Source organism: Myotis myotis, unplaced genomic scaffold (genome assembly GCF_014108235.1).
Source record: "Myotis myotis isolate mMyoMyo1 unplaced genomic scaffold, mMyoMyo1.p scaffold_m19_p_13, whole genome shotgun sequence".
Taxonomy (NCBI): Eukaryota; Metazoa; Chordata; class Mammalia; order Chiroptera; family Vespertilionidae; genus Myotis; species Myotis myotis.
In genome coordinates this window covers 6297128-6318687 of record NW_023416317.1, presented here as the reverse complement: position 1 = coordinate 6318687, position 21560 = coordinate 6297128, and the positions used below count along the sequence as shown (strand labels likewise).

Sequence of the window (21560 nt, the reverse complement as noted above, 5' to 3'; positions counted from 1 at the left end):
TGTCCCAGAGGTTCCTTACACTATCTTCATATTTTTGGAATCTCTTTTCTTTTTTCTTTTTCGGTTGGGTATTTTTTGTTTCTTTGTATTTCAAATCTTTGACTTGATTCTTGGTATCCTCTTGTCTGCTGCTGGATCTCTGTAAATTATTCTTTATTTCAGTCAGTGTATGCTTAATTTCTAGTTGGTCCTTTTTCATGTCCTCCATGGTCTCACTATACTTATTGAGGGATTCATTAAATTTATCGGCGGTTTCCATAAAATTCTTGAAAAACCTTATAAACGTGGCCTTGAACTCTATATCCAATCGTTTGCTTTCCTCCATTTCTGCCATTTGTGACCTGTTTCTTTGTCTCCGCATTTTGGCAGCTTCCCTGTGTTGATAGAGTGGCCCTGCGCGCCAGGTGTCCTGTAGGGCCCAGTAGCTCAGCCTCCCCAGTTACCTGGGGTGGACACTCTTGGTGCACTCTTGGTGCCTTGGTTGTTGTAGAATCACTGGGAGGAATTGACCTCCAGGCCAATTGGCTGTGAGAATCAGCTGTGTCTAAAGTGGGAGAACTTCTGTGCTGAAGACACCCTTCTGGGGCAAGACTTGCTTCAGTGGGGCTTTGGTGCTCACTGAGTCTGCTCCCTGAGTGTGTCCCTTATGGATCTGAGGAGTTGCAGTCTGGATGGTCCCCCTCTGACCACTGGGTACAGTGGCTCCTGGATCTAAGGAGGTGCTAATTCAGCCTCTGCCTGAGGCCACACAGCAGGAGCCACGAAGAGGCTCAGCTGTGAAGCAATGCAAGCCGCTGCGGGGCCTTGGGCCTTCTCTTGGAAGTTCCGGGTCTGCCTGGCTCGGCTGCAGTTAGGTACATTCACATGCAAAAGCCTCTGCCGCAGCCTGGGTGGGGCGGGGTCTCAGGGAATCCAAGGGCGGATCAAGGAGCTATGGCTGATTCTCCGCCCGGAGTCGCGGGTCTCAGTGACCTGCTAATTGCTGCAAGCACCTCTGAGGGAAAGCCGCCTTCAAGTTCGCCCGCTGCCGGACAGACCAGCTTCTCCCCGTATGAGTCCTGGGTCCCCAGAGACTTCCCGGAACCGGAGTTCAGAGCAGTCGGGAGCTTGTGATTCAAAAAGACAGCCGCGTCCTCAGGTGCCACCCCCTTTCCTCGCGCGCGCGAGCCGCCGTACCTCTGCACTTCATCTCCGCAGCGCCTCTGGTTCTCAGCGTGCTTTTCTTTCCTTCTAGTTGTAGAATTTACACTCAGCCAGCCTTTCTGTTGTTCTGGATGATGTTTGCTCTGTCCTTTGCGGTAATTTTCAATTGTTGTGTGAGGCGACAATTTCCCGGTGTTTACCTATGCCGCCATCTTAGTTTCTCCATGTTTCTCTTTTATTAGATAGGATATATATATATATATATATATATATATATATATATATATATATATGTATAAAATGATTTCAGAGAAGAAGGGAGAGGGAGAGAGAGATATAAAACATCAATGATGAGAGAGAAGCATTGATTGGCTGCCTCCTGCAAGCCCCTACTGGGGACTGAGCCCGCAATCCAGGCATGTGCCCTTGACCAGAATCGAATCTTCAGTCCGCAGGCCGATGCTCTATCCACTGAGCCAAGCCAGCTAGGGCGACTTAATCTTTACAGTAATCCTAAAAGAACCATTATTGCCAACTGAGTGCTTGGAAAGTATGCACCCCCTTCACATCTAGTCATGATTCTCCATTAACCTATATTGTTTATCTGCCTCCAAGTGAGAAGACTGGCAGTGGTGCAACTTGATAACACAGGGTAACAGTTAATGGAGGGCTGAGTTGGGCTCTGAATTCTTTGAACTCTTAAGCTCTTTTCAAAACAGTGTATATATTTCCTTTATTTGTTGGGGGTGTGAATAGATTTTAAAATGAATAGTAAGCACCTTCTTTTTCTTTCTTCTCCTCTCCAAAATAGTTAAAACATTTATTCTTTTCCCAAAATTTAGTGCTCAACATTTTGCTTTATTTGCTTTCCCCGTGTGTGTGTGTGTGTGTGTGTGTGTGTGTGTGTGTGTGTGTGTGTTTCCTGAAACTTTTTAGGTAGGTAGCAGACATCCTGACACTTCATCATTAAATATTCAGCAAATGTCTCCTAAGACTAGAGTCATGCTGCTCATAACAATACCATTATCATACCCAAGAAATCGACACATTAATATTATCTAGTATGTGGTCATTTTTATCATCTTCCTATTGTCCCGATATAAGCTTTATAACTTTTTTCTCTCTGCAGGATTCAGTAAAGAATCTGCCATGGATTTAGTTTGGTTTTCCCCAGCCTTTTCCCCCATGACATTGACATTTTTGTAGTCCAAGGTAGTTTGTAGTCCAGCCGTGGGCAAACTACGGCCCATTTGAAATGAATAAAACTAAAAAAAACGAAACCGTACCCTTTTATGTAATGATGTTTACTTTGAATTTATATTAGTTCACACAAACACTCCATCCATGCTTTTGTTCCGGCCCTCCGGTCCAGTTTAAGAACCCATTGTGGCCCTCGAGTAAAAAAGTTTGCCCACCCCTGTTGTAGTCCAACTGTTCTGAAAACAGTTCCATAATCTAGATTGTCATCTTTATGATTATATTCAAATTAAGTTTGTGTGTTTGTGTGTCCATGATTATTACATGGATGATGTTGGGTGCTTGTATTTTACTAGAAGGCACATATGTCCCATTCTTGGTGAAGTTCAGTTTCATCATTTGATTAAGCTGGTGTTCTCTGGTTTCCTATACTCCAATGGTTCAGTTCTTCCTATATTACAAAGAAGTAATCTATGGGGTAATATTCTGAGACCATGTGATTATCCTGTTCCCTAGTAATCTTTCACCCAATAGTTTTAACATCTGTGGATGTTTTTTGCCTGAAGCATTTATTACATTGATGATTGCAAAATGTTGATTTTCCTAATACTGTTATTTTTCTCTGAATTCATTAGCTGGTATTCTTTGGTAAAGAGGAGCTTTTCTCCTCTACCATCTCCCGAACTCCTTTTTTTTCAGTATCCCTGTGGATTCATGGTTTCTCTTTTAACAGCTGCATTGAGATATAATTTGTATGCCATACAGTTTGCTCATTTAAAATGACAGTTCAATGGGTTTTAGTATGTTCCCAGGTATGTGCAACTATCACCACAGTTGTGGGCTTTTTTATTCAGTAACTAGAGGCCCGATGCACGAAATTTGTGCATGGGTAGGGTTCCTAGGCCTGGCCAGTGATCAGGACTGATCTGTGGGGCGACCGGCGGGGGCAATCAAGGGGGACCCCCTGCTGGCACCCGCCTTGGCTGGCCTGGCGCCACCCACTCGCCGGTTCTGCCCCTGCAGCCACCACAACCAGTCGCCTCCCTCTGTGGGGCGACTGACAGGGCAATTGGGGGTGGGGGGCGCTGGCACCTGCCTTGGCTGGCCTGGGGCCTGCGGGCTGGGGGCAGCCCCTTCATTGAATGTCTGCCCCCTGGTGGTCAGTGCGCGTTATAGTGACTGGTCTTTCCGCTGTTTGGTCGAATGGTACAAATGAAAGACATGATGGATGATTTGGTACAAGTTATAGAAACAGTAAAGGTAACTCCAACATGCATTTCTGCTTTGGTGACCAGGGAGTCACCCCCGAGGCTATGGGAAACAGCCTAAGGCTTAGCTCTCATCGCCGTGTCCCAGGGTGTGCTTGTCAAAGAGATACTCGGCCATGCCAGTTTCAGGGGCTCCCAACCTGCACAAGTTGGCTACGCGGTCACCCAGTTCTTTGACGGATTTCACCTGCTCATTCAGGTAGTGAGTCTCAATGAAGTCACACAAATGAGGGTCATTTTTGTCAGGAGCCAATTTGTGCAAGTCCAGTAGTAACTGACACGCTTTTTTCCAAGTGCAATGCACACTGCATTGTATTCAGCCCATTCTCCCAGTCGTTATGGTCTGGTTTCTTGATAACTTGAGGGAAGATCTGGCCACCTCGCTGGATCTGCAGCTTCATCAGTTTCTCAGCATGTTCCCTCTCCTCATGAGATGGTGAAGAAAATATTTGGCCAAGTTCTTCAAAGGCACATCATCACGGTCAAAGTGGTAAGACATGGGCAGGTAGACGCAGGAGGCTAGAGCTCTGGGTTGATCTGGTGGTTGCTGGCAGCCTCTGAGTCCTGGGGGTGGTTCTGTTGCACCTGGGAGGTGGATGTCATGGCTGCCGCTGAGGAGAGGTGCTGCTCGGTGGAGGAGTGGAGGCAGGGGCCTTGGGTGGTGGGGGCGGGGGTTCCAGGCACTGGGGGAGGCAGAAGGCTGGCCTGGCGGCAGCTGCGGTGCAAGCACCAGGCTCCCTCCAAGCACTGTTGAAGCAGGAAACCATGGCCACTGTCCGCAAAGACTGTCACCGTATTCTTTTTGATGTTCACACTGCCCCAAATGTGGCCAGTGAGAGCCTTTCCAAGCCTATCCCGTCCTTACATTCCTTCATTAGTCTTTGAGAGCTTCGCTGCTGGTGTGACAAGGTGCCCAGTCTGACTTCATGCTCTCTCTGCACCAGTCCTGTCATCAGCCACCTGTCCACTGAGCTCCGGATTCCTTTTGGGGAGTGGTGGCTAGAACCCTGGCTCTGAAGGCTCAGTGTATTCTTGCATCTAGGCTCTTTTATTGGGTAGAAAAGGTTTTAAAAATAAGTGCATTGTTTTTATCTCTCCAATTTCCTATTGTCATATTTATCTCAGGCAAGAATAAGAAATAGTTTGTTTATTTTTAAGGTGCCATACTGTAAAATTGACCTCTTTTACAGAGCTGTAAATTTTAACACATGCTAATTTGTTCACCTGCAGCACAATTGGTACAGAACATTTCCATCATCCCCAAACTCCCTATGCTTTCCCTTCATAGCCATATCCATTTCCCTATTTCTAACCACAGGCAATGACTACCTGTTCTCCATCACTATAGTGTGTGTTTTTTGAGAATGCTATTTAAATGGAATCATACCAAACGCCACCTATTGAGCCTCATTTTTGTTTTAATGCCTTTGAGAGCCATCATTGTTTTGCTATACCATAGTTTGTTTATACTTTCACCTATTGAAGGATGCTTGATTCCAGTTTGGAGCCATTGTGAAGAGAATTGGTATAAATATTCATGTACAGGTTTTTGTTTGAACATACATTTTCATTTCTCTAAAGTAGATATTAAGGAATGTGATTGCTAGGTCATATGGCAAGTGTATGTTAACTTTATAAAAAACTGTCAAACTCTTTTCTATAGTGGTTGTATAATTTTGTATTTCCACTAGCAATGTAGGTTCTGAATCCTCATCAGCACTTGGTTTTGACAGAATTTTTTATTTCAGCCATTCTAGTAGGTGTGTAATGATATCCTATTGTGGTTTTCATTTTCATTTCCCTAATGGCTAATAATATGAACGTCTTTTCATGTGTTTATTCGCCATCCTTAGGTATTCTTTGGTGAAGTATTTTTGCCCATTTAAAAAAATTGTTAATTTTAGAGAGAGAGAAAGAATGAAACATTAATTTGTTGTTTAAGTTATTTATGCATTCATTGGTTGCTTCTTGTATGTGCCCTGCAACCTTGGCTTATGGCAGGGGTGGGGAACCTCTGAACCGCAAAATCATTTGGTCTGGCCCTGCCAAGGCATTAGGGGCGAGTTAATTAAATGCTTGACCAAATGTATCAGGTTAGTTTTAAGTTGATAATTTTGTATAGCCTGCGAGTGATATTATAAATATCCAAATGGCCCCTGGCAGAAAAAAGGTTCCTCACCCCTGGCTTACCAGGATGATTGCTCTAACCAACTGAGCTACACAACCAGGGCCTTTTGCCCATTTTCAGTTGGGTTGCTTGTTTCTTACTCCAGTGTCTTTGAAAGTTCTTTATATGTTTAGAGTTCTAGTCCTTTGGCATGTATTTGGTTTGCAGATAATTTCTGATAACCTATAGCTTGCATTTTCATTCTCTGAATAGTATTAGTTGTACAATAAACGTTTTAATTTTGGCAAAGCCCAATTTATCAACTTTTTCTTTTATGAATTGTACTTTGGGTATAATGTTTAAGAACTTCACTTAACTCCAAGTCATTAAGGCATTTTTCTAATTAATACTTTTATCATTTTATGTTTGACAATTACATCTATGATTCATTTGAGTTAATTTTTATTTCAAGTGTAAGGTTTAGGTTGAGGTTTGTTTTTTTTGCATATGAATGGCTGGTTGTTCCAAGATTGTCTTTTCGCCCTAGCTGGTTTGGCTCAGTGGATAGAGAGTTGGCCTGCAAACTGAAGAGTCCTGGGTTCGATTCCAGTCAAGGGCACATGCCCGGGTGGTGGGCTCGATCCCCAGTGTGGTGTGTGCAGGAGGCAGCCATTCAGTGATTCTCATTCATGATTGATGTTTCTATCTCTCTCTCCCTCCCCCTTCCTCTCTGAAATCAATAAAAATATATTTTAAAAGAAGATTGTCTGTTCTCTGTTAAAGTGCTTTTATCCCTTTGGTATAGATCATTGGCCATATTTGTGTGGGTTTGTATCTGGAACAAATTTGTCTGGTTATGTGCCAAGCAGCGTGTTTGTTTTTCTTTCCTACTCAGGTATTTGTGTTCGTATTTTTTAATATCCCAGTCTTGAGAGATGGTGTTTTGATTTTCTAAGACATTTCCTTTTGTTTTCCATTTTTAATTGATAGGAAGGGCTGTTTAATAAGACCCCCCAAGTTTATGTCTTTTATCTTTTTTTTTCTAAATCATCTCTTTTAAAAAAAAAAGAGCTGATAGGAAGGACTGACTGAAAACATCTCAAAACTAATGTCTCTTGAACTTTTTCCTTCTATTTTTGTAAGAATGACCTATTTTCTCTTGAACTAATCTACCTTTAATATATATACATCAATGTATCCAATGTTAAAAGCTTAGTTCTTCATCTAAGTTTGATTCAGCGTATAGTTAATGTTATTTTCTTAGCTAGATTGTGCCACTCGATTTATTTGTTATTGCTCTTTCATTGCTATATAGTAAAGTAAACTTGACATTCACTAATTTGAAAAAGGAAAAGGTGTTATTAGTGTTTTATTTTACCCAAGCATGAAGCATGTTTGCTTTGAGAGTTATCCTCGTCACAATCTATTTATATATAAAAGGCTAAATGACCGACCATATGTCCATCCGACTGTCAGGCTGATACATATGACACACATTGGCAATTTAAAAATGTTGACTCGCACATGTGCAATACATATAAAGCTCTCACTGGCACCAATTGCACGTGTGTGTTTTCATCTGTCATTGTCGATTGTGAATTTGGTTGTTTTTGTTGAAATGATTTGTAATGGATCTATTATTGAAGCTACCTTTGGAAATAGTATATCTATAGATAATATTAAAAATATATCTAAATGTGCGACTCTTTGGCCAAAAAATGAGCACGTTCATAAATTAAATGAAGAAATTTTGGATATACTCAATGGAGGTTTTCACACCTATTTTGAGTGATGATTCCATCGATTCAACAGATGATGCTAAAAAGGAAAATTTTCCCATTATATTTCTTAATAGTATTACTCCTTCAGGAATGCCATGTCTAAATTAAAATTGAAAGTAGGTGCAATTATCATGCTACTGAGAAATCTTAATAGTAAATGGGGTCTTTGTAATGAATGGTACTAGATTTATTATCAAAATATTGTGACCTAACATAATCAACGCTGAAGTATTAACAGGATCTGCAGAAGGAGAGGTTGTTCTGATTCCAATAATTGATTTGTCCTTGTCTGACACTGGCCTCCCATTTAAATTAATTCGAAGACAGTTTTCCGTGATGCCAGCATTTGCGATGACTATTAATAAATCACAAGGACAAACTCTAGACAGAGTAGGAATATTCCTACCTGAACCTGTTTTCGGACATGGTCAGTTATATGTTGCTTTCTCTCGAGTTCAAAGAGTGTGTGATGTTAAAGTTAAAGTTGTAAATACTTTATCACAAGGGAAATTAGTCCAGCACTCTGAAAGTGTTTTTACTCTTAATGTGGTATACAGGGAGATATTAGAATAAGTTTAATCTATTTATCAGTCATTGTTTTTATCAATGTTGTTTTTATATCATGTTTTTGCTTTTATGTCATTCTTTGTTGATGTTATAGCATGTTATTGTTTATTAATCAATTTATATATTATTTTCATATACATTTTACTAATTTTCTTTCATCTCTGACACTTCTAATATAAACAAAAGGCAAATAGTGATATTAAAACATTTCTTCTAATTAATTTACTTTCATTGTGCACGAATCTGTGCACTGGGCCACTAGTATTTTATAAAACACAAGATCTGAAACGATTACCAAGCTCACTCTGCTAGTTTGTGGAGCAGGTAAACCAAGAACTCAGATTGTTGGACTCTTTAATCTAGCACCGCCTTCTAGAATGGAAAGTCTACAAACCACAGAATTAACATGAAGCTTTTAATGCAAAAGACAGATTAAGGAAATTTTCTTTGCATCCCGCAGCCCAAAAGAAGTTCACTGTGGTTGTGAGAAAAATATTGTTAGTGAGGTGATAGCCGTTATTTTTAGCACACCCCAAACCCGCATGGAGTGCGGTACAGAGCTACGGAGTCCGTGTGTGGATGAGACAGAGACCAAAGCTCCATTCTCAGGGGCTTCTGTAATTTGTGGTTGAAAGGGCACCTATTTCATTTGTGAGGCAGGTCATCAGTAGCCAAAATAATAGTGAAAGTGCTAAAGTGCTGGCAAGTATCGGAATAATTAGTGAGTCTGAGATAATTCCTTGTTGCTGAATGAGTTGAGTTTTCGGTAATCCTTTTAAAAAATAGAAAAAGGCAGTGAAGATTAATGGAATTGGTGTGTCAATCTTGGGAAGTGTTCTAAAAAAAGCATGCTAACTGCTTTTTAAGGAATATTTTTACCTTGTACTTCCAGTGGTACTAGAACACTGAGCTTGGACTTCCTGCCGGTAATCCCTGTACCAAACCCCCTTTGGGGTTGGGACTTTTATTAACCTTTTTTCTAAGTGCCCAACTCTTGCTTCAAATTAGAAGGGGAAATAAAATTACAAGCCAAGGTGAAATTTGCTTGGAAGGTTCTGTGTAATGTTCTCATGTAAATTATTGGAATGGGTCTTTTTAGAATATCAACATTAAATACAAGAGCTTTTAAAAAAATCCATCTGGTAGTAGGCCAAAAAAAATTATGGAGATGTTAGCTAATTAACATTCTCCGTTTAGTACTCAATGACCTATTGATGATGGGCTTTCATTGGTTACTGCAAGCAAATGTTAGGAAGATCTTTATAGCAAATGTGCCCGCGAGGCTCTACTGCGGGAATAGTAACAGCACACACTTTGCTCTTGTTCCGATGCCTGGGATTTCACTTAAAAGGTCTGAATGAACTTCCTCTCATTGCAACTAAAAACCTAAGTTAATCTGTTATCAGGAACACTGATTCCTAAAGTGAAGTAAAGTTAGATGTATGCTGAATCTCATGAAAAATGACTGGATGGAGAAAATAAATGTTGTTGAATTCATTTTATACAAAGCAAAACCCCAAATCATTTATGACCCATTTTATAGCTTAGAGAGCATCAAGTAGGTGTCATTCATACTTAGGGCTTTTTAAGGTGTTCTTCAACATATGTGACTTTGTCAACTTGGACGAGTTTTTGTATTTTCTCAAATTTGCTTGTGTGTGTGTTTTTAAAACTGTTTTAAAATTGTTTCTTAAAGAATCAGAGCCATCAAAGTTGGCAAGTGTTAAGCATGCTAATTAGTTCAACATACTGACCAGTTCTCTGAATTATTAGTTCAAAGGAGAGTGTGGACAGGGATGAAATTAGATTTGGGCATTTTTCACTCTGCTTGTTTTAGGATGCTCACGGTTACTTTGATCTGTAAATAACAGATGCTTTTCATGCGTGGCTCAGGATACTTCAAACATGTCTAAAACTTGGTCTCAGACCCAGGGCCCATCACTCTTATCCTGAATTGGATATACATACTTGTAACTGTATAGTAATTTTAGAGAAAATGTTTTTGTGGTTGATAGTTAAAGCTAGGATATTTTATTTTCCATAATATGTATCCATAGGTTTATTACTTTTTATAAACTGGCATAGTTAGTTATAAGGCAAACCAATTTTACTTTATTATTTGCTAAAATATATTCACTTATTTAAATGTCAGTTTTAAGAGTAAAAGCTTAGGCAACTATGAAAGCATAAAAATTATGTGTTTACATGTGTGTGCGTGCATATATATGTATATACATATAATCACATATTTTTAGCCATCTGTGTGGTAGAGATAATATATTTGCTTTTTTTATTAGCTGGATATTCTTTTTAACTTTAATAATTATCTAATAACTAGAATTAAGAGCAAACATAGTAGTGTGCACAAAACATTGTTTTTAATTTAAGTTTCACAATTTCCTACCTCTTCTGGTTTTCGTGTAGGAAAACGTTAGCATCATTGGGAATCTTTTGGTAAGGAGAGGCATCGGATGGATGGTGGACTGGATGAGAGAGGTGAAAGACGAAGTGGGTAGGGACTGAGAACCCCTTGAATCCTGCTCTCCACAGTCCCTAATCAGCGGGCTCCATTGCAGGCCCTGCTTCAACCAAGTGCAAGGTGCAGGGACACCGTGTGACAGGAGTCCAGCCAGAGTCCTGTACTGTGCAGGCCTCCTATTTAGAATTAGGAATGTTAAGTCACAATGTCTTGCATTAATTAGAGAATACTTAATGTACTCTTTTGTAAACTCCTTTGGGGGCGCATTAAACTACATGAGGTTTTACAACACATTTCATTTTGTGGCTTTCCTTTATGAAAATGTACTACCATAACGGAAGCTTCTTTACTCAATCATGCGTTAGGATACCCAAGTTCTGGTTGTAATTATGTCACTATCTTCCGCCTGTGAAAGTTGTTGAGTCTTTTGGGCTTCGGTTTTCTCATTTTTAAAAGGGTTGGTAGACTTGTGGCCTTGCTAAACCACAGCCTGATTTACAGTGCTTTATGGCGCACAGCCACTCTCACTTATGTCCGCCTCCTCTCCGACTGCCTGGGCGCTGACTGTAGCTGTGACAGACACTGTGGCCTGTAAAGCCTCTTCACAGAGTCTGCTGACTCTTGGACTAGATCATATCGAAGGCCCTGCTTTGCCTGCCCTAGGTCTTCTTTATGTGCACATCTATTTATTATTATTATTATTTTAAATCTTTATTGTTGAATGTATTACGTATGCCCCCCCCCCCCCCCCGACTTCTTCTAGCCAGTCCCAGCCCTTTGCCCTAGGCCTCCACCACCCTTTTGTCTGTGTCCATGGGTTATGCATAAATGCATACAAGTTCCTTGGTTGACCTCTTCCCACCCACCCACCTCTACCTTCCCTCTGAGACTCGAAAGTCTGTTCTATGTTTCCATGTCTCTGGATCTATTTTGTTCATCAGTTTACTTTGTGCATTAGATTCCACCTGTGAGTGAGATCATGTGATACTTGACTTTCTCTGATTCTAAGGATCAAATTCAAAAGCCTTTATTTTTGTTAAAGATTAGTAATATACCATATACCATGTTGCAGTGTTCATTTCCCCCATTGCCAGCTTTGTTAATTATAAAGAGAAAGAAAATATTGACCAGATCATTGGTTCTCTAAGAGTGATCCCTGGACCAGCAGCAGCATTACCTGGGAACCATTTAAAAATGCAGACTCACAGGCCCCACCCCAGACCTCTGAATCAGAAAGGGGGGTGCGTGGTACCCAGAATTGTACTTCAGAGCACAGTGATTCTGATGCTCCTGAAGTGTGAGGACCATGGGACTGGATGCTATCAAGTTCAGTTAAAAGATCTTTTTTCTATTTTAATTTGAAATGAAGAACAAACTTAAATTCTACAACTGTTTGGTAAATCAGGAGAAAAATGTTTGATATTATTACAAAAAACAGAAATTAGTATTTTTCTTCGCCAGTAAAACCTTTTATAAATTGTATATATTTTTTAATATAATGAGAAATTCTTGAAAGATACATTTATGTCACTTTCAGCATAGTGTTTTTTAAAAAATATATTTCTTTATTGATTTCAGAGAGGAAGGGAGAAGGAGAGAGAGATAGAAACATCAATGATGAGAGAGAATCATCGATCAGCTGCCTCCTGCACACCCCCCACCGGGGATTGAGCCCACAACCCAGGCACGTGCCGTTGGCCGGAATCGAACCTGGGACCCTTCAGTCCGCAGCTGATGCTCTATCCACTGAGCCAAGCCGGCCAGGCAGCATAGTGATTTTTAATGGACAAAAAGAAAAGTAAATAATACGATTGATTTTCTTCGTGGGATTTTCTTTTCTTGGTGGAGGATTACTTTGAGTTATTTTAAAACTAATAATTTGAAATAGTTTTCAGAATAAAAGAATCACATCAACAATTATTTTGCTTATAAAATGAGTACTTTAAGAAAAGAGCATTTAGGGGGCACACTAGCTTGTCTGCTGTGGCTGCCTTTCTTACCCATTTAAGTGAGGTCTGTGCTGACGTGACTTTTTTCCATGCTGGACACCCCTCGCACAAAGCACCATGAGACCACTCATCTGTTAGGGGAGATCAAGCAGAGTGCTTTGTAGTAAATCTCAGAGCGGACGAGAAAGCTGTACCTGCCAGGGAAGCAGTGCGGGCGGAGGGCAGGCTCTTTGGAGAATTGCTTTCATCTTTGAGAGACCTCACACCTGCTTCATTTGGCGCACAGTTTCCACCTCTTGGAGAATAGTCTTTGCCCTTCCCCCGGCCCAAAGTCTATAGATGCAGCATAGGAATGAAAGTTTTAACATAAAAACTCATCTTAAAATGCATTGTATATCAACTGAATTAACTAACTTCATTTTGTTGAAAGGCACCCTTGGTTTTAGGTGTGTGTTGTGTGTGTATACTTATACACACTTACATTGTTATATGTACACTTATACATTTATATAAACAGTTCATTTGATATGTGTGTGAATATGTATAGGTACATTTTGATACATATATATATTTAAATGCATACAATAAACTTTCACTTGAATAAAATCCTGTAATACTATATTTTAAACTGCTTCTGAAATCTGTGTCAGCTCTCAGACACAAAGTTCTATAGGCCGAATGTATTATGCTGGTTACTTTTACTTTTTTTATTTTCTAATTTTTAAAAATATTTTTTGCATTTTCTTTTTTTTAAATGCACCCAAAATATGTAATTCAAAGGAAACAAAAATGTGTGTGTGCACAGGAGCATGTGTAAGAAGTCACTTTTTATAATAAAGTAAGAGTTAAATATCTCCAAATAATAATATGATACATTTTGTGAGGTCTCCTTTCCTTCAGATAAACAGTTTTGGCTTTTTAGATTATAGGTGGTTTTGTTTTTTGTTTTTTATTAAACATCAGGCTTGTTTGAATGTCTTATAACTCCTTGAGGAGACTCTTCCTCACGCTAGCAATTTTTTATAAAGGGAATATGTAGTTGCTTCAGTTTTTACATTTTACAGATGACTTATTTGGCTACCCCTGGGTAAAAACCAGTTAAAAATAATAGTATTTAATATTTAATAAGTGACCAGGCTTCTTGAACCATCTGGAATTTTATTTTCTTTGCACGCAGCATCTGAGTTTCAGCTGTTAGCTTTTCTCTTTTGCTCTGGGGAGGGTCAATTGCTTTTAAGTCTTTGATGCTTGCTGTGTCAGCCCTTTTCATATTTTCAGAATGCCCGTGTAAAAGGGCTTTTCATCCATTCATGCTGATAATTCTTTTGAACTTGAGGTTTGAACCAAACTAATCAAATTTAATTATAGCTCAAATCCTGTTACTGTGAACTTCGGTAGACTTCTAGGCTGGTTTTTGTTGTTGTTGTTATACTGGAGTTCAGCCATTACCAATATTACTTGGCGTGAGTGGGCCATTGACTGCAGTTTGGGAGATCTTTTGTAATGCTCAAATTTTTCTTATGTTGACATTGGTAAATATGATTTGAACTTTATTCTTTTCTAAAGGAAATACTGAATTAGTCTCAAATAAAATTTATCTTTATTTGCATATGTTTCAAGTAATGTTTTCTGATTCATCTTTAACTGTTTTGTGGTGTGTGTTTTTTGTTAATCCTCACCTGAGGATATTTTACCATTGATTTTTTAGAGAGAGTAGAAGGGAGGGGGAGAGACAGAGAGAAAGAAACATCGTTGTAAGAGAGACACATCGATTGATTGCCTCCCACATGAGCCCCAACCAGGGCTGGGGATCGAGCCTGCAACCGAGGTACATGCCCTTGACCAAATCCAGGACCCTTCAGTCCGCGGGCTGATGCTCTATCCACTGAGCCAAACCAGCTGGGAATCATCTTTAACAGTTTGAACAATTAAATTCCACATACTACTTTCTTAAAGGCTCCTTGAGTTTTGTTGTTGCTGATTCTTGCTTTTGTTTGTTTTGAAAATCCAAGACTTAGCGGGCATTTCAATATGCCCTCCTGGGGGCATCACCATGGTGGTTGATGGTATTTGCCTGGTGTTCGGAGAGTGTTCTTTTCCTTTTTGCTCCATCACACACACACACACACACACACACACACACGTACACACACGTACACACACGTACACACACACACACATACACACACATACACACACATACACATACACACACAATACACACATACACACACACACACACACACACACAAAATACCACATTTGAAAAGTGGAGAGAAAGTAGGAAATATAAACCTTTTAGACTGCAGGATGTGTTAAAGGAAGGTGGATTAGTACTGATATTTTAGCACTTTCTTTAAAACGATTGCTAACATACGTATGTTAGCATCTTGTTAAACTCAAGTTTCTATTTTTAAAAATGAGATTTTGTTTGTTTTTTCTAAGAAGATTTGGGAATAATGACATTTAAAATACTTGAAGTTTCTTTTCATCTCTAAAGTCTATATATTTTTATAATATTGGACCAATTTTTTATCTGTAAGAATGGCATACAGAACTCCATCTTTCCTCGGAGCCTTTGATTCTGAAATAGAAAAAGGGTTCATGGAGAACAGCAAATAGCAGAGTTCCTATTAAGAAGAAAATTGTATTTTCTTTTTTAAATTTAAGTCAAAACTGCCAGTTTCCCTGTATTTATTACAGCAGGGACTCTTGTTTTAAAAATGAAGTGGAATCTGAAGTATGATTTTGTTTGCTGACGTTATAGACTTTGAATACATACATTTAAAGAGTTTTGGTAAGGATGCTGCCATGTGTAATGTGTCTGCAGCTGCCACATGTAGGACAACTTCACACTAAAAATCAATGGTGGGTCTTAGAATTTTTGCCATAGTTCTTCCCACTATGGTCAGAAGGTATGGCCAATTCTTGTATGTCTTTTGATTTATATTGTGACATATATACCTGGGGGCCAGTATTCTTACATAAGCAGATGCCCAAACTATCAGTAGGAACGTGAAACTTCAGCTAACAAGAAGGACTGAAGCCTGCTAGGCCAGGATAATTTTAGAGAGCAGAGGGTTAACATTTTCATTTAGGAAAAATGCTTCCAATTCCATACATGTTTAGACAGAATGCACTGAGTGTTAGCCTTTTCTTATCGAAGTGTTGCCATGAAGAACTTAGATTGATGGGACACACTTTATCTGTGGTTACAGATGTTGGGAGCTAGGGAACTGAACGCCTGCAGACATGACCTGAGAGCTGGTGCGAGGTTAGGAGCGTGGCCTCTGAAGGGAGCCTCGCCCTCCGGTTTCAGATCTTCGCGCCAGTGCTTACTAGTCCTGTGTCCTTAGGCAAGGTATTTAATCTCACTGATCTCATTTCTTCATCTGTGTGATGAGGTTTCATAAGGTTGTTGGGAAGGTTGTAAACCTACTTTTGCCCACCCCTGTGTGCAGAGTGCCCTGACAGTCAGGATCTGAAGTCCTAGAGCAGTGGTCGGCAAACTGCGGCTCACGAGCCACATGCGGCTCTTTTTGGTCCTTTGAGTGTGGCTCTTCCACGAAATGCCACGTGCGGGCGCGCATGTACAGTGCGACTGACACTTCGTGGCCCATGTGCAGAAGTTGGTATTTTGTGGAAGAGCCACACTCAAGGGGCTGGCTCGCGAGCCGCAGTTTGCCGACCACTGTCTTAGAGGATGCTCGTTAGGATTGATTGTTGTCACGAAGTCATCATCGTTAGGAGAGCTGCCCTGGACCTTGCTGGCCTCACCCAAGAGGCCTTCTCATTTAGCGTCATTCTCTGTTACCTGTGCTCCATCTGATGTGCTGGGCACACCCTGAATTCCATTGGTTTGGATGGAGCCTCTTCATTTACCTTTATAATTTCCAGTCCGTAGATTTCAAAGCAGTGGTCTAGAATGTTGGGCCCATAAAGTTTTTTAAAACTTTAAGTGAACATGTTAAGATTGAGTGGTTCCGAACATAGATCCAGATATTCAAGTTTCTTGGGAAACGAGGCAGTATTGAGTGCACGGTTCTGCCTGCACAGTTGGTTTGGCTCTTTAGTCAGAGGCTGTGCTCTCTAGACCACAGGGACTCTGCTCCTTGTGTTGTTTTGACACCTTCCGCAGGTCAGCTCTTTGTATCGGGTGTTTGGGGCAGCAGTTTAGACCAGCAGTGGCTCTCAGCTGTGCGCTATTCCACTAGTCCTCCCCTCTAGGCCGATTTGGATCAGTGTATACAACATACATTTATTAAAAGCTAGTATACACAGTAGTGTTTTGGTTTTGTCTATCAGAAGAAACAGTGAGCTGTGCAGATGAGTCTGTGTTGTCCAACCAGGATGCAAATTTGCTGAAAATAAAGGGTGAAAATTTTAGCCTTATTTAAAGCTCAAGTCAAAGAAAAGTGGGATATGGGAGAGCTTTGCCTTCTGAGTGTGTAAGAGCACAGTTGGTGCAAGTCACAGTGCCAAGTATCATAGTGCCAAGTGTCTGTGCTAACTATCACAGTACTAAGTGTCATAGTGCTAAGTATCACAGTGCTAAGTGTCTGTGCTAAGTATTACAGTGCTAAGTGTCACAGTGCTAAGTGTCAGTGCTAAGTATTACAGTGCTAAGTGTCACAGTGCTAAGTGTCAGTGCTAAGTATCACAGTGCTAAGTGTCACAGTGCTAAGTGTAAGTGTTAAGTGTCACAGTGCTAAGTGTCACAGTGCTAAGTGTCAGTGCTAAAGGTCACAGGGCTAAGTATCACAGTGTTAAGTGTCAGTACTAAGTGTCACAGTGCTAAGTGTCAGTGCTAAGTATTAAGTGCTAAGTGTCACAGTGCTAAGTGTCAGTGCTAAGTGTCACAGTCCTAAGTGTAAGTGTTAAGTGTCACAGTGCTAAGTGTCACAGTGCTAAGTGTCAGTGCTAAATGTCACAGGGCTAAGTATCACAGTGTTAAGTGTCAGTACTAAGTGTCACAGTGCTAAGTGTCAGTGCTAAGTATCACAGTGCTAAGTGTCACAGTGCTAAGTATTACAGTGCTAAGTGTCACAGTCCTAAGTGTAAGTGTTAAGTGTCACAGTGCTAAGTGTCAATGCTAAGTATCACAGTGCTAAGTGTCTGTGCTAAGTATTACAGTGCTAAGTGTCACAGTGCTAAGTATTACAGTGCTAAGTATCACAGTGCTAAGTGTCACAGTCCTAAGTGTAAGTGTTAAGTGTCACAGTGCTAAGTGTCAGTGCTAAATGTCACAGGGCTAAGTGTCACAGTGCTAAGTATCACAGTGTTAAGTGTCAGTACTAAGTGTCATAGTGCTAAGTATTACAGTGCTAAGTATCACAGTGCTAAGTGTCACAGTGCTAAGTGTCAGTGCTAAGTGTCACAGTGCGAAGCATCACAGTGCTAAGTGTTAGTGCTAAGTGTCACAGTGCTAAGTGTCACAGTGCTAAGTATCACAGTGCTAATAAATAAAATTTAAAAAAACCCCAAAATAAATACTGTAGATAAAAGTAGGACCACTATGACATGTCTTTATAATATAAGGGCTTAGTTAAACTGAAATCAAAGTACTGATATCAGCAATTTAATCTCTAGTGGACTTTTAGAATATAATTGAGATTAAACCATTTCAACTTTTTTGGGGTGGTAAAATGTATGTAATATACAATTTGCCATTTTAACCATTTTAAAGTCTAATTCAGTAGCATTAATTACATTCATAGAGTTGTGCAACCCTCACCACTATCTGTTTCAAAAACTCTTTTGTCACACCAAATATAAACTCTGTAACCATTAAGCAATAACTCTCCATCCTCTTCACTCCAAGCCCTCATAACCTCTAATCTATTTCCTTCTGTCTCTATAAATTTGCTTATTCTAGAAGAGAATTATACAATGTCTGTCCTTCTGTGTTTTGCTTATTTCACTTAATACAATGTTTTTTTCAAAGTTTATCTATGTTGCAACTTTTATCACAACTGCATTTATTTTTATGGCTGAATAACATTCTAATGTGTGTATATGCCACATTTTGTTTATCTACTCATCTGTTGATGAACACTTGGGTTGTTTCCACCTCTTGCAATTATGAATAATGCTGCAATGTCCAAGTCCCTTTGGGCTGCAAAGCAAAATACCACAGATGGGTGGATTATAAACAGCAGAGATTTATTACTTACAGTTCTGGAGTCTGGAAATCCAAGATCAGGGTGCCAGCATGGTCAGGTGAGGGCCCTCTGCTGGGCTGCAGACTTCTCATTGTATCTTCACCTGGCAGAGCAGCTAGGGAGCTCTGCAGGGTCTTTTATAAAGAGCACTGATCCCGCCTGGCTGGTGTTGCTCAGTGGTTGAGCATTGGCCTATAAACCAGGAGGTCACTGGTTCGATTCCCGGTGAGGGCACATGCCCAGGTTGCAAGCTCGATCCCCAGTAGGAGGCGTGCAGGAGGCAACCGATCAATGATTCTCTCTCATTGATGTTTCCATCTCTCATTCTCTTTCTCCCTTCCTCTCTGAAATCAATAAAAAATATTTTTTAAAAAAGAAAAAAGCACTGATCCCGTTCATAAGGGCTCCACTCATTATCTAATGACCTTCCAAAGACCCCACCTTCTCTCACCATCTCAGTGGCATTAGAATTTTGAGGGACACAAGCATTCTGCCTGTAGCACGCCCTGGATGTTGGTTAAAGTCTCTGTGTGAGACTCTGCTTTCCATTCTTTGGGGTCTAAAAGAGGGATTGCCCGGTCAGACAGTAATTCTGTGTTTAGCTTTTTGAAGAACTAACAGACCAACACAGTGGCCGCATCATTTTGCATTCTCACCAAAACCACATGTGGGTTCTGATGTCTCTCTAACGCTTACTTTCCATTTTTGATTATACTTTAAATCGCTTGAATGTTTAAAATTAAATAGTTTATGAAAGCTTTAAACTTTGTTTTAAAATGCCCCAAGTTCAATGATTTAAAAAAATTGTTCTATATTAAAACATTTTACATAAAACATTATTAGACCCTCTAATTCTTTTATATGTTAACATTGGCCATTTTTATCCCAATTGTAATGATCTTTAAAGTGTGTGTAGCCTGCCTTAAAAAAAAAGGTAAACACTTTTTTGGGGGTAAAAAGGAATGAACTTCTTATAAATTAATGCCAACCTGTATCCCAACCATGGGAAACCAATTGGGATTCTCCAAACAGGTCATGCACATCACTCTAAAAGTGCATCAGCTTCGGCGTTCCCTGGGATTGGATATAAATGCAAATTCTCAGGCCCTACGAAAGTCAGAAATCGTAGGCTAGGGCCCAGAGTCTGTTTTAACAAGCTCTCTAGATAACGTGTACCCACGTTCATGCCTTTCTCTCCATCGCGCATTCCCTGTCCTTCACAGCGTGGTGGGAGAGCGTGGCGTGGCCGGCTGCCCCTTCCAGGACGGCTTCCCTCCCCCACCCAACCACCTCTTGCCGGGCTGCCGAGAGCTGTGCTGTGGAGTGCTGATACTTGGTTGTGTATCCCCTCCACATTAGAGAGATTCCTTAAAGGCTTGCTAATTTGAACTGGGTTCCCAAAGGGTAGGGACAGGGCACATGAGTAATCACAGGGAAGGAGAGGAAGCCAGCTGTTATTTAATCTGTGGGGTAGTAGAAACCATGACAAAGGTGGTTTTAAAATTTTTTTAAAAATTTTTTTCTTGTGGGATATTCTGTATACTTTCTTGTTAGCTTTCTGTCTACTTCATTGCTTTTTGCTGTATTTGAACAGTGGTATGCTATTAAGATTCAGAACTATCAGAGGAACTTGCTTTAAAATACAATGTTGTCTGAATTGAACCTTTTGAAGATAGTTGCATGGGAGGCAGAATCTGAAATTATTCCATTTAGGGTATAACAAAGTGCTTTCATGGCAGGAATCTTTTGTATTATTTCACTACTAGAGGCCCGGTGCATTACATTTGTGCACTCGGGGGGGGGGGGGGTTTGAGGAGAGGGTCCCTCAGCCCGGCCTGCACCCTTTAGCAGTCCAGGAGCCCTTGGGCGATGTCAGACATACTTAGTGCTGCCACGGAGGCAGGAGAGGCTCCCGCCACCACTGCTGCGCTCGCCAGCTGTCGGCTCCGTTTGTGGCTGGGCTGCGCTGCGCTCCCCCTGTTGGAGCACACTGACCACCAGGAGGCAGCTCCTGTGTTGAGTGTCTGCCCCCTGGTAGTCAGTGCATATCATAGCGACCCGTCGTTCCACCATTTGGTCGATTTGCACATTACCCTTTTATATAGGATTCACTAGTTCAATACATGCTTTAGATATTTTTTTCATTGGATGCTTTTATCCCACAAAATTTAAATATACCATAGTTGAAGATATCATCTAAGTTTTGGGACACATTCTGTTGTTAAGTAATGGGGTTTGTTGGGGAGGAAAAATTTTACTTCTACCCTCGAGGTTCTTTGGCTGGTCTAAAAATCACATTAATACCTCACAGATTAACAGGAGAAAAAAATACAAATTTAAATACATACAGGGCCCCATCCTATCAAGAAGGAATATGCTAATTGACTGCCCTGCCCTCAAAGATGGCGGTGCCCACAGCCACAAGATGGTGGCACCCAGTCCCTTCAGGCCCCCAGCTGCCCAGGGCCGCCCAAGGCTTGTGCTGCCGGCAGTGGCCGCAGCAGAGGTGTGATGGGGGCGTCGCCTTCCCCTAATCACCGGGTTGTCTCCCTCCCCTGAGGGTTCCTCGGCTGTGAGAGGGGGCAGACCGGGCTTAGGGACCCCCCCTCCAGTGCATGAACTCTCGTGCACCGGGCCTCTAGTAAGAAATAAGACCACAGATCTTCAGGCCAAGAAAGGCTTCTGTGCCATCCTTGGTAAGGAAAAGGTGGGAGGGACCTGGAAGGGAAGGAAGACAATTCACTGGAAGCTGAGGGGCAAGTGCTTGGTGACCAATGTCTGCTTTGCTCTGCCCTGCAGAGTCAGTGGACACGGGACCCTGTTCTCCAGGCCCTCTGGGTACTCCCAGCCCCCATACCTGGCCCATCGTCTTTTTAGTTCTTGCTGGTGCTGGTCTTCTCCTGGGCCA

General features: G+C 40.9%; 1 protein-coding gene and 1 pseudogene across 4 annotated transcripts in view; one reads left to right on the top strand and one right to left on the bottom strand.

The window, feature by feature from the left end:
- SLC25A26 (solute carrier family 25 member 26) overlaps window positions 1-21560 on the top strand; it is a 160853-nt gene that overhangs the window by 60855 nt on the left and 78438 nt on the right. The window lies entirely within an intron of this gene.
- LOC118667911 lies at window positions 3673-4214 on the bottom strand (annotated as a pseudogene).